At 47.3% G+C, this 12,464-nt stretch overlaps 2 pseudogenes; both read right to left on the bottom strand.

The window, feature by feature from the left end:
• Positions 1-62: 62 nt before the first annotated feature.
• On the bottom strand, positions 63-1,004 carry LOC137145783 (chemerin-like receptor 1; annotated as a pseudogene).
• Positions 1,005-9,803: 8,799 nt separating this feature from the next.
• On the bottom strand, positions 9,804-10,715 carry LOC137145782 (chemerin-like receptor 1; annotated as a pseudogene).
• Positions 10,716-12,464: the final 1,749 nt, after the last annotated feature.

Genomic DNA, 12,464 nt, shown 5'->3' with positions numbered 1-12,464 from the left:
ACCAAGGAATCAAAATCACCATTCTCCCTTTTCAAATCACTCTCCTCTACGAAAATGGCTCCCTATTTATTTCCACCCAACGTGACCAACTCTAATACCACATTGACTGGGGTTAGACAGTTTTGCCTCTGTGTCCGGCAGCTGAAAAAATGCTGTCACTTGATAAGGTAGAAGAAGGGGTAGAAGTAGCTGTTGAAACAGAGCAGGGCATGAGTAAAGATGGTTCCAGTATTTAAGGACGCTGTGGTCCTTGGAGATGGTGCTTTGGGTTAGGTCTGCAGAAGGTGACGATGTGATACGGGAACCAGCAGAGGAAGAAAATGATGTGCAACACGAGGAGGGTCTGGAGGGGCTTCTTGGACCAAGCCTCATGGTTCCCACCCAGTTTGGCAGCCAGGGTGACCAAACAGAGGCTAATCAAGGCTAATGGGACCAGAAACCCCAACCAGGAACCGGGTAGCGACGTTGACAGCTTCTCCTCTCTCTCTCAACAAGAGACTCTGGTCGAAGCAGAGGCCATAGTAGTGCCAACTTGCCATGACAGCCACACTCCAGATGCCCAGTGTGACCAGGGAGGCCAGAGGGACCATGCGGTGGTTCTGGACCCATGTGGGACAAACTGAGGAGATGCAGCTGTCAGCGCTCATGGCCGTAAGGTGGAAGCTGCTGGAAAACAAGCTGAGGGAGGCCACTATGTTGGTTATCTTGCACAGGATGCTTCTCAAATACCAGTGGAAGCTCATGGCCAGCTGGGCCATCAGAAGGGGCAGGAAGATGTCAAAGAGAAATCCAGCAATGGCCATGTTCAGGTGCCACGTTGCTTTGACTGACTTCTTCTTCTGGTAGCTGGTGATGAAGAAGATCAATCCAGTCCCTGTCACACCAAAGAGGAAGCCCAGAGCACAGAGCACCATGACAGCTAGGGGCATCAACTCCAAAGGTGCTGCACATTGAAGACGGCCAGCTTCTTCGTTGGCTGTCGCCTGGGGACAAATGCAGGCCATGCAGTTCTGGGACTGAGCAAACAAAGAAGGAACAAATGTGAAGTCTTAATAACAGAAAAAGAGACAGGACAGAAATGGATCATGAAGATGGATGCAGACATCAGTGGAGCTATGGCACTAATAGGTGCTCCGCAGGTCAGAAGAGATCTAAGAACGGCAGCTCTGATAGTACCGAAGGAAAAAGAAAGCAAATGCGGCTGGTAGAAAAGCATGAGAAAGTGATGGGGGAACCAAAACAATTTGTTCTCCACTGTCTTTTTCTATTTTTCGTCTTTTCTAATGGCCACAAAGAATCCTGAAGCTGAAAGTCGAAACCCAAAGTTCTTTGGAGTTTTAGAAACAGAAACAACATGAAAATTGCAGTTTGAAAGGACGAGAAAATGTTTCATTTCAGCTAGCATATTTCCATCAACGTTTTTAGTAAAAAGACAAAAACAGGGATTGAAATGGAGCATTTTTTATGAAAACCCCAAAATTGAAACCACGAAGCAAGATTAGTTCCTCTTTCAAGAAAAACAAACATTGCAATTTGAGACCTTCCCTTTGAATTTTATCCCTGAAAAATGCTGTAGGAATTGAATGGTTTTTGGGAAACACTTTGTGTTCGACAAGATCGTATGTTCCAATGAAAAAAATTTTACAGGAAAAACTGGTGATCAGTTCTGGAGCTAAGGCCACTCTGTACTGAACAAAAACAGAAAAGGAGAGTGCAAATACAACATTATGGCATAAGACAAAGTTGTACTTTCAAAGAGATGGTTATGGAGTGAGCTTATTCCAGTCTGTATTTACCTACCTTCCTACCTAGAAAAACGAGCGCTAATGGCTGGAAGTTTAAAGCTAGACAATTTCAAACTGGATATAAGGTGCAATTTTTTAACAGTGAAGAGAATTAACCAATGGGGCAATGTACCAAGGGTCATGATGGAGTCTAAACATTACTAGCGATTTTAAAAATCAAGGTGGGATGATTTTTCTAAAAGATCTGCTCTCGTTCAAACAAGAATTATGTGGGGAAAGTTTTCTGTCCTGTGTTAAACAGGAGGTCAGACTAGATCAGTGATTCTCAGTCTTTCCAGACGACTGTGCCCCTTTCAGGAGTCTGATTTGTCTTGCCTACCCCAAGTTTCACCTCCCTTCAAAACTATGTGCTCGCAAAATAAAACATAAAAATACAAAAGCTCAAAGCGCACAGCTACTGAATAATTGCTGATTTTCTCATTATATCTCTATGAAATTATACTTTGTACTGACTTTCCTAGTGCTTTTTGTGTAGCCTGTTGTAAAATTAGGCAAATATCTAGATGAGTTGATGTAACCCTGGAAGATCTCTGTGTAGCCCCAGGGGTACATACTCCCTGATTGAGAACCATTGGACTAGGTGATCTCAGTGGTTCCTTTAAGGGTTATGAAGCAATTATGGGACTTTAACTGCAGAAGCACATTTTTGTCTCAATGGACCTGCAAACTGTGTAAGGTGGTTTCATGGTGCACAGCAGTTGCATGACAGGAAGTGTCATCACTAGAGCTGGACACAATATTTTTTCAACAGGAAACTGAGTTCTGAGGAAGGAAAATTTTCATGAGAAGTATCAGAAAGTGTGAAAAAAGAATAGTTTTTTTGGTGGGAAAACTGGAAATTTCCAAATTTAATCCAAAAATATATTATTTTTAGCTTTTTATGGTTTTCATGCAACTTTTTTGTTTAGTTTGTTTTCTGCAGTTTTTGACCTATATATTTTGAGCAGAAATGTTCAGCTTTGAGTTGCTGACACGTCCCTCCCCACCGCACACGCACACAGAGTGCAGCTATCAAGTTGCTACACATACACACACTCTTTAATTTTATAATCAAAAGTGACTTTTTTCTGCAGAAAAAATTGATGGAAACAGCTCTTCCCTCTACCATTTAATTGTAATTTTCCCTGGAGAAAACCCCCGTTTGCTGACTGTGCCACCTCCTCATGGGAAACCGACCTAGCTCAGCTCCAAATCTGCTCCTGTTTACCAAAAGGATACAAATAATGTCTCCTCTGCCAGACTAAATGTATCTGTCCCTAGCTAACCATCCGACTCCATGCCATCAGTAGCTAACACATGCTGGAACAAAGAGGGATCCAGAGCGGGGAGTGTTTACAAGCTCCACTGAACCTGGGAAGAAATCAACTGACCTGCCTCAACTCAAAATTATATTCTGCTCAGCAAAGAGTCACTGGCAAAGCATTGGGGACGAGATAGGAAGATCCCATAACCCCAGCAGCAAGACGGTGGAATAGGAAGGGTTGTCAGAGCTCACCAACTCTGCACGATCTGTGAAGAAAGGTACCTAACATAACACATCAAAATTGGCTTCTGTTTAGTCAAAGGATGGTTATTGAAGTCTCCAAGACAGGGAGTGAGCGAGAAAGAGAAGGAAACGTCCCCACTTGATGCAAGCCAGGAGTGACAGGAGGAAATTAATCAACCATCGTTGCAAGGGCTGACAGATTCCCAAAGACAGCCAAAGATTGAAGGAGGGGCTTAGATGCAGAGGGGGGGGGAGTGGTCCAGACTGTGAGGCAGGGGGGGCTCCCCTTCAAAATGGGCAGGGAGGAGAAAGAGATAGCAAGGAGGATCATTTTTTCATCTGTGCCTCAGGCGGCCGTGCATCGCAGGGTCAATGCTGGGTGCTCGACATACTGCCTTGAAGCTCACACTGATAGCCTCTGTCTGGGCAAAGGAAGCTGTGCTGATGTGGGTTTCACTAGGGTGGGGGTTGGGCAGCTAAGTGAAAAGGAAGGTGCAGATGCGGGTTGGGTCCCACATCCTCTGCAAAGCTTCAGAGGTGTCGGACACCTGATGCTATGATCTGAACATCATGTCATCACCCCCCAGGCTCAGCTCTGGACCCTGACCGCCTCTCACTGAGCAGAATTAGCATCACAGTTCTAAGAGATAGAAGCTGCCATCCAGGGAGGCCTGCAGAACCCTGCTGGGACACGACCACATCCTGGCAAGGCCCCGGCCCCTTCTCACCAGAGGAAGCAGGGATGCAGAGGGTGTTAGCGTATGAGTCAAATTCTCCATTTTTCTAGTGACTATTTGTTCCCCTTTTTGACCAGTTCCAGTTCGATTTCAATGGCTGTTTGATTGCAGAGTCTCCGTTGTTCTCTGAATTCTTGGTCCACGGTGAGGCAGAAAGAAAGGATTGAGACAGCTCTTCAAATAGACCAATGCCTAAGGGCTGTGTTTATCTCTGCAGCTGAGACTTTGACAAGATCTAGAGGGATGAAATGACATGCTATGGAAGCCGGCAGAGGAAAAAGTCACTAAGAGGTTCTTGGCAAGCTTGCTGGTTTGAGTAAGCCGGTCTGCCTTCGCTGGAAGGCAACAAGAAGGCAGCGGGTAGTGATGGTGGTTGTCACTGTTGTCACTGTTGTTACTGTTCCTTCACCCACCAAGAGATTTTTCTCCAGGATAGCAGTGAATGAACACGCCAGCAGGGTGTGTGTCATGGAAGATCATCATCTTGAAACCTAATATCACCGAGTGCCTCAGCTCTGAGTGTCACCAGATGAACCCCAGAGATAGGATCCACCTGCTGCTGGCCATCCGGGAAGGCAGATGGGGTGAGCAATGGCATAGGCCAGAGAGACACATCGGATGGCGTTGATGGCTGTGAGGAAGAGCGCATTGGAGAACGTGTGCAGTGAAATCATGGCCTGGTAAGCAACTTGGAAAGACAGCAAGGTGACCAAGCCACTCATGGTCAAGTTGAGGAAACAGAAAACGTTGACCATCCTCTCCATGCAGAAACGAGAGAGGAAGATGATACAGCTCTTCAAATATGAAGAAAGTCAGGACACACTATCAGAAAAATGAACATTATCAATATCATCATGGGAACATGAATTGGTGTAGCAGCTCTGGTTATGAGGATGCTGTTGTATATCTTTCTGATGCTCTGTGTCGTGACCTTCCTCGTGGGAGGTTTGTGAATGGCTACCTCCCTCATATTCCTCCCTGGCATCTCCATGGAGAGGATGGTCAAAGTCTTCTGTTTCCTCAACTTGGCCATGCTCCTCCTTCTCAGGGCTTAATACATAGATTGTGGCAGGCAAAGCTTAACAGTGAGCGATTTATAAAATCGTAGAATCATAGAAGATTAGAGTGGGAAGGGACCTCAGGAGGTATCCAGTCCAATCCCCTGATCAAAGCAGGACTAACCTCAGCTATATCATCCCAGCCAGGGCTTTGTCAAGCCACAGCTTAAAAACCTCTAAGGATGGAGATTCCACCACCTCCCTAGGTAACCCATTCCAGTGCTTCACCACCCTCCTAGTGAAAATCTTTTTCCTAAAATCCAACCTAGACCTCCCCAACTGCAACTTGACACCATTGATCCTTGTTCTGTCATCTACCATCACTGAGAACAGCCTAGCTCCATCCTCCCTGGAACCCCCTTTCAGGCAGTTAAAGGCTGCTATCAAATCCCCCCTCATTCTTCTCTTCTGCAGATTAAACAAGCCCAGTTCCCTCAGCCTCTCCTCATAAGTCTTGTGCTCCAGCCCCCTAATCATTTTTGTTGCCCTCCGCTGGAGTCTCTCCAACTTCTCCACACCCTTTTTGTAGTGGGGGGCCCAAAACTGGACACAGTACTCCAAATGCAGCCTCACCCATGCCAAATAGAGGGGAATAATCACTTCCCTTCATCTGCTGGCAATGTTCCTGCTAATGCAGCCCAATATGCTATTAGCTTTCTTGGGAACCGGGGCACACTGCTGACTCACATCCAGCTTCTTATCCACTGTAACCCCCAGGTCCTTTTCTGCAGAACTGCTGCCTAGCCCGTCTGTCCTTTTGTTAGACTAAAAACCAAATATTTTTTAAAACCTACATTTGCTTCTTGCTGAAAATTTTGATATCCAGATAAAGGCATCTAAAATGCAGAGACAGAAATATGAAAGAAACAACCAGAGCCTCACCAAAATTCCCAAATCATCTTGCCGTTAGCTTCCCAAGGAGCTGCTTGTTCCCGTCTATGTTTAAAAAAAAAAGTTAGATAACTAACTATGATAACTTCTATGGAGAGAGTCCAGCGGAGGGCAACAAAAATAATTAGGGGGCTGGAGCACAGGACTTATGAGGAGAGGCTGAGGGAACTGGGCTTGTTTAGTCTGCAAAAGAGAAGAGTGAGGGGGATTTGATAACGGCCTTTAACTACCTGAAAGGGGGTTCTAGGGAGGATGGGGCTAGGCTGTTCTCGGTGGTGGCAGATGACAGAACAAGGAGCAACGGTCTCAAGTTGCAGGGAGGGAGGTCTAAGTTGGACATTAGGAAAAAGTTTTTTACTAGGAGGGTGGTGAAGCACTTGAATGGGTTACCTAGGGAGGTGGTGGAATCTCCATCCTTAGAGGTTTTTAAGCTGCGGCTTGACAAAGCCCTGGTTGGGATGATATAGCAGAGGTTAGTCCTGCTTTGAGCAGGGGGTTGGACTAGATGACCTCCTGAGGTCCCTTCCAACTCTAATATTCTATGATTCTATGATTCTAATAATGGTTTTTTATAATGACATTTTTCAAAGTGATTCTTCTCCCACTCCGTCATTTTGAAGTGGAGGTTTTGTGTGGTTTGGGCAATTCTGAAGGGTGAGCTAGTGGAGCAGACAAATCTCCACCGAAAAGGCCCCCTCTGAAAACCTCCAGTGACGAGAGCTGCTCCCAAGGCGAAGAAAAGTAAGATTGAAACAACAAGGACAACAAAAAAGGCACCCGACAAAACACCAGACGACGAAGAGAACAGTAAGAAGCCAAAAGATTGTTTTTTTTAAGAAGAATATTATACGAGTCAATGTTAGTGGCTAGACCGGGAGTCAGGACTCCTGCATTTTATCCAAGACTCTACCACTGAACCGCTGGGGAACTTGGTCAAGTCACGTCACTTCCCCAGGCCTGAATTTCTCCTACAAATATTCGTCTGTTTAGAGCTTGTTGTGGCTGGGCCTGTTTCCCCCTTTGGCTCTGTACAACCCAGGGCATGAGGGGGGTCCCAATCCTGGACAGAGAGTCTCTAGCTCTGACCGTGATACACCTAATAGAAGCAGACAGGCACGGTGGCCGATGATTGAATTAACACAAACACACAATAGTTTGACTATTGAACCCAAAAAGAGGAGAAAGATCTCACAACAGGACCCACAAATCCTTTCAACCGGCTCTATCAAGAGCGGATGATGGGAGGAATGGGGCAGTAGGAAGGGACAAGATCCAGGGAACAGTGGGGGAATGGGGGCAGAATAAGATCACGAAGGGAAGCTGGAGGGTTTGCGTCTTTTCTTACCGGTGTCTTGGAGGAATGCAGCACCCAAGGTCCCTGACCCAACACCTGCAGTTTGTCCAGACGGGCTCAGCCCAGACAGGAAGCCGTTCTCATGGGTGCGTGTCTGGAGGGGTGGGGAACAGCTGAGGGAGGTGGGGAGGAGAATTACAGGACATGGATGGGTCTGATCACGTCTGCAAAGCCTGGAAGGCATCCAACATCCGCTGCTGCAAGCAGATGTCAGGAAAACCACAAGTCACCCTCTCGGCCCTAGCAAGTTGTCTGCATTCGACCATCAGCACAGCCTCTGCAGACAGCAGGAGCTGAGATGCAACCGGGTGAGGTCCCAGGAGCAGATATGCCAAGTGGGACTTTGCTCCCTTGGTTGGGGAGAGAGACCAGAGCCCCACTGGGAGTCGGACATGTGAGATTTAAGGCCCGGCTTGACAAAGCTCTGGCTGGAATGATTTAGTTGGGGTTGGTCCTGCTTGGAGCAGGGGGTTGGACTAGATACCTCCTGAGATCCCTTCCAAACCTAATCATCTATGATTCTAAGATTCTCAGCCCTGCCTTTGCTGCTGAGGATCCACCCACATCACAGGCCAGCCAACGCTAAGGAAACCATCGTTTCAGCTAGAGACCACACAAACCACAGCTCGCTCACTTACCTGTCTTCGCTTCTCATCATTTGCCTGGAGGCCTCAGACCAGGGAGTGCTTGGGGGCACTTTTCAGCTCTATGTGAGTTCCCAGGGCCAACAGGGCCAAGGTCATCCTGGGGATGCATCAGCAGGGGAATCTCCAGTCAGAGCAGAAAGGTAATTTTCTCTCTGGACTTGGCCGTGGTGCGACCGTTGCTGGGATCCTTGTCAGTCTCTAGTGCCAGCCATTTCAGAAGGACGTTGATGAGTTGGAGAGGGTTCAGAGAAGAGCCACGGGAATGTTAACAGACTGGACACCAGGCTTGACAGAGAGAGACTCCAGGAGCTCAGCCTGTTCAGCTGATCACAGAGAAGGGGAAGGGGTGTGGTGATGACAATCTGTAAATACCTACAGGGGAACCAATATTTGATACTGGGCTCTTTCAACTACAAGGCAAAGGTCTAACATGATCCACTGACTGGAACAAAGTCCACTAGCTAGACAAAGTCACAGATTCACAGCTTGCAAGGCCAGAAGGCGACATTGTGACCATCTCACCTGACCTCCTCCAGAATATGGTCCCTAGAGTTTCCCTAAGTGAATCCCTAGAGCAGAGCTTTTAAAAAGGTACCCAAGCTTGTTTTAAAATAGCCAGCGATGAAGAATCCACCACGCCTGTTGGTAAATTGTTATGATAGGTAATTACTTTCACCATTCAAAATTGACACCATTTTTTTAGTCTTAATTTGTCTAGCTTTAACTTCCAGCCGTTGAATTGTGTTAGACCTTCCTCTGCTAGATTGAAGAGCCCGTTGTTAAATGTTTGTTCCACATGTAGATACATGTAGATACTTCCTGACTGTGATTAAGTCACCCCTAAATAGACTGTCTCACGATAAGGCATGTTTTCTACTCCTTTAATCATGCTCATGGCTCTTCTGTGAATAAATCGTAATTTTTTAACAGTCTGGGGAATTGATCATTGGAACAACTTCCCAAGGGTCTTAGTAGATTTTTCATCATTGCCAGTTTTTAACTTAAGGTGGGATATTTTCTCCTCAAAGATCTGTGTAGTTCAATGAGGAATTAATTCAGAAATGTTCTCTGGCCTGTGTGATACAGGAGATCTGAGTGCATGATCACAACAGCCCCTCCCATACCAAGAAGCTATGAATATATGAACATGAAAAAGATCTCCAGACAAAATCCTGACTCACTGAAAACAGAGGGCCTTTTGCTTTGGACGTCGATGGGGCTGGATTTCACCTTCTGGTTTTGACCAATGTGTAAATGTTGCATTCAAGACATGTTAGATAAAATTATCAGAGGCTGCAATATTACATGACTTTATTTTTGAGAATCCAGAATGCAGACAAGACTGCCAAAACACAGAGAGACACCAGTCACCCCATAGTAGCTGGCTATCTGCAGACTGACTGATGGTGGATACTTCCCTGCAGAGCTCACACACAGAATCAAGAAACTCTTCAGGATTTCAAGTGATCGCTGGTCAGTTTGACACAGTTTTCAGTACGACACAGAGTTGAGCGCTGTCTGAAAATGACGATGACGCGAACGAAAGAAGATGAAGACCCACGGTGAAAGAACAAATGCTGAAAATGTAGACACAAGAGATGCAATTTTTAGCAATAATATCCTTTGAACATTTTCAAAAAAGGCTAGCGAAACAAAGAGATTAATTTCACAAAAAAAATCAATTTCTGAAAATAGGGCGTTTTACACAGAAAAAAATTAGGCCTGTACCAGAAGTCATTGTCACATGTAACCGATGACGTGACACCAAGGAATCAAAATCAACTTTCTCTCTTTTGAAATAATTCTCCTCTATGAAAATGGCCCCCTATCTATTTCCCCCCAACTCGACCAGCTGTGATCCCACATTGACTGGGGTTTGATGGTTCTGCCTCTGTCCCCGGCAGCTGACAAAATGCTGTTGCTTGATAAGGTAGAACAAGAGTTAGAAGTAGCTGTTTAAACAGAGCAAGTCATGAGCAAAGATGATCCCACTATTTAAGGACTCTGTGGTCTTTGATGAGTTTGGGGTAGGTTGGCAGGAAAGTGATGACATGATATGTTAACCAGGAGAGGGAGGAAAATGATGCACAACACGACGAGGGTCTGGAGGGGCTTCTTGGACCAAGCCTCCTGGTTCCCGCCTAGTTTGGAAGCCTGGGTGACCAAGCAGATTCTGATCGAGACTAATGGGACCAGAAACCCAACCAGGAATCGGGTAGTGATGCTGGCGTCTTCTCTTCTCTCTCAGCAAGAGGCTCTGGTCTGAGCAGAGTCCATAGGACTGCCAGCTGGCCATGACAGCCAGAATCCAGTTGCCCAGTGTAAGCAGAGAGGCCAGAGGGACGGTACGGTGGTTCTGGGCCCACGTGGGAGAAACAGTGGAGATGCAGCTGTCAGCGCTCATGGCCATGAGGTGGAAGCTGCTGGAGAACATGCTGAGAGAGGCTACAATGTTGATTATCTTGCAAAGGACACTTCTCAAATACCAGTGGAAGGCCATGGCCAGCTGGGCCATCAGGAGGGGTAGGAAGATGGCAAAGAGAAATCCAGCAGTGGCCATATTCGTGTGCCATGTGACTTAGACTGTTTTCTTCTTCCAGTAGCTGGTGATGAAGAAGATCAATCCATTCCCTGTCACACTGAAGAGGAAGCCCAGCGAGCAGAGCACCATGAGAGCTAGCGGCATCAAATCCAAAGGTGCTACACCGTGAAGACGGGCAGGTTCTTCGTTGGCCATGTCCTGGGGATAAAGGCAGGCCGTGCAGTTCTGGGACTGATCAAACGAAGGAACAAATGTGAAGTCTTAATAACAGAGAGACTGGACAGAAATGGATTATGAAGATGGATGCAGACATCAGTGGAGCTGTGGCACTAATAGATGCTCCACAGGTCAGAGAAGGTCTAAGCACAGCAGCTCTGGTAGTGCCAAAAGAAAAAGAAAGCAATTGAGGCTGCTGGAAAAGCATGAGAAAGTATTGGGGGAACGAAAACAATTTGTTCTCCACTGACTTTTTTCTGTTTTTCATCTTTTCTAGTGGCCACAAAGAATCCTGAAGCTGAAAGTCAAAACCCAAAGTCCTTTGGAGTTTTAGAAACAGAAACCAAATGAAAATTGCAGTTTGAAAGGAAGAGAAAGTGTTTTATTGCAGCTAGAATAAAATATTTCCATCAACATTTTTAGTAAAAAAACAAAAACAGGCATTGAAATGGAACATTTTTTTAGGAAATCCCCAAAATCGAAACCGTGAAGCAAGATTAGTTCCGCTTTCAGGAAAAACGAAAACTGCAGTTTGAGACTGTAGCCGGGAGGGGTGGTCCCTCTCTGAGAAGGACCCAGAGGGGGAGCCAGACCCACCCTGGCTGGTAGAGCCCCAAAGGAAAACCCCTGACCAGAAGCAGGTGGGCGGGTCCAGGCCTTTAAAAGCCCCAGGGACACCACCTGACCGGAAGCGGGGGGGGAGCCAGGCCTTTAAAACCTAGGCCTGCGAGCCCAGTCAGAAGAGGATGGCCGAGGCAGAAGGATGCCTCTCCCCTTGATCTCCCAGCTAAGGACAGGCCAGAGAGCCGTGCCGACCAGGAGTGGCCGGTCTTAACCTCAGTCTGGGAGAAGGCGGAGGGCCCACCGGAGTTCCCCGCTGCCTGGGAGACGGCGGAGGGCTGGCCTGAGCAGTACAGAGCCTGGGACCCGGAGAACTTACCAGCCCTGCCCGCGGCCTGGGGGCCGGAGAACCTGGAAGAGCTGCCCTCCGAGGATGAACCCATGGAGCTGCCTTGTAGGACTACCACGCCCCAGCGACCCGAAGGAGGCAGGTACCAGGGGTTTCGGGGAGGAAGAAGCCCAGCGGCAGCCAGAAGTTCGTGTCTGAGTCGGGGGCAACCCGGACAGTGTGTTGCGACAGGAGCCCCACCGAACCCGTGGCAAACGCTTTTGCCACAGCAAGGGCCCTGGGCTGGGACGCAGTGGAGATGGGTGGGCCTGTGTCCCCCTCCCCCTTCCCTAACAGCCCTGAGAGAACCTCACCCTCCATACCGCTCCAGAGAGCAGCCTGCTCACCTCGCCAGCCCTGCCTGAGGGCCCAACACTAGACTGCTTGTTGGTCAGCCCTGCCTAAGGTTCGGGCGAAAGATTGCTTGCCCGGGAAAAGGGCTCAAGACTGCTCCTGGCGGGAGGTAGCCGGGAGGGGTGGTCCCCCTCTGAGAAGGACCCACAGGGAGAAGCCCGGACGTTGCTCCCTGCTTCCAGGGACCCGTCCACAGAGACCTTTGAATTTTATCCTTGAAAAACGTTGTAGGAATTGAATGGGTTTTGGGAAACAAGTTGAGTTCAACAAGATTGTATTTTCCAGTGCAAAAAGTTTTAAATGAAACACTGGTGATCAGTTCTGGAGCTATGGCCACACTGTACTGACCAAAAAAAAACCAACAACAGAAAATTAGAAAAGGGGAGTGCAAATACAACGTTATGACATAATATAAGGTTGTACTT

The sequence above is a fragment of the Emydura macquarii genome, unplaced genomic scaffold, assembly GCF_026122565.2.
Source record: "Emydura macquarii macquarii isolate MOO-44397 ecotype Brisbane River unplaced genomic scaffold, CSIRO-AGI_Emac_v2 contig_3639, whole genome shotgun sequence".
In the NCBI taxonomy this organism is placed as follows: domain Eukaryota; kingdom Metazoa; phylum Chordata; order Testudines; family Chelidae; genus Emydura; species Emydura macquarii.
The sequence above is the reverse complement of the archived record's forward strand: the minus strand, read 5'-3'. Positions and strand labels throughout refer to the sequence as shown.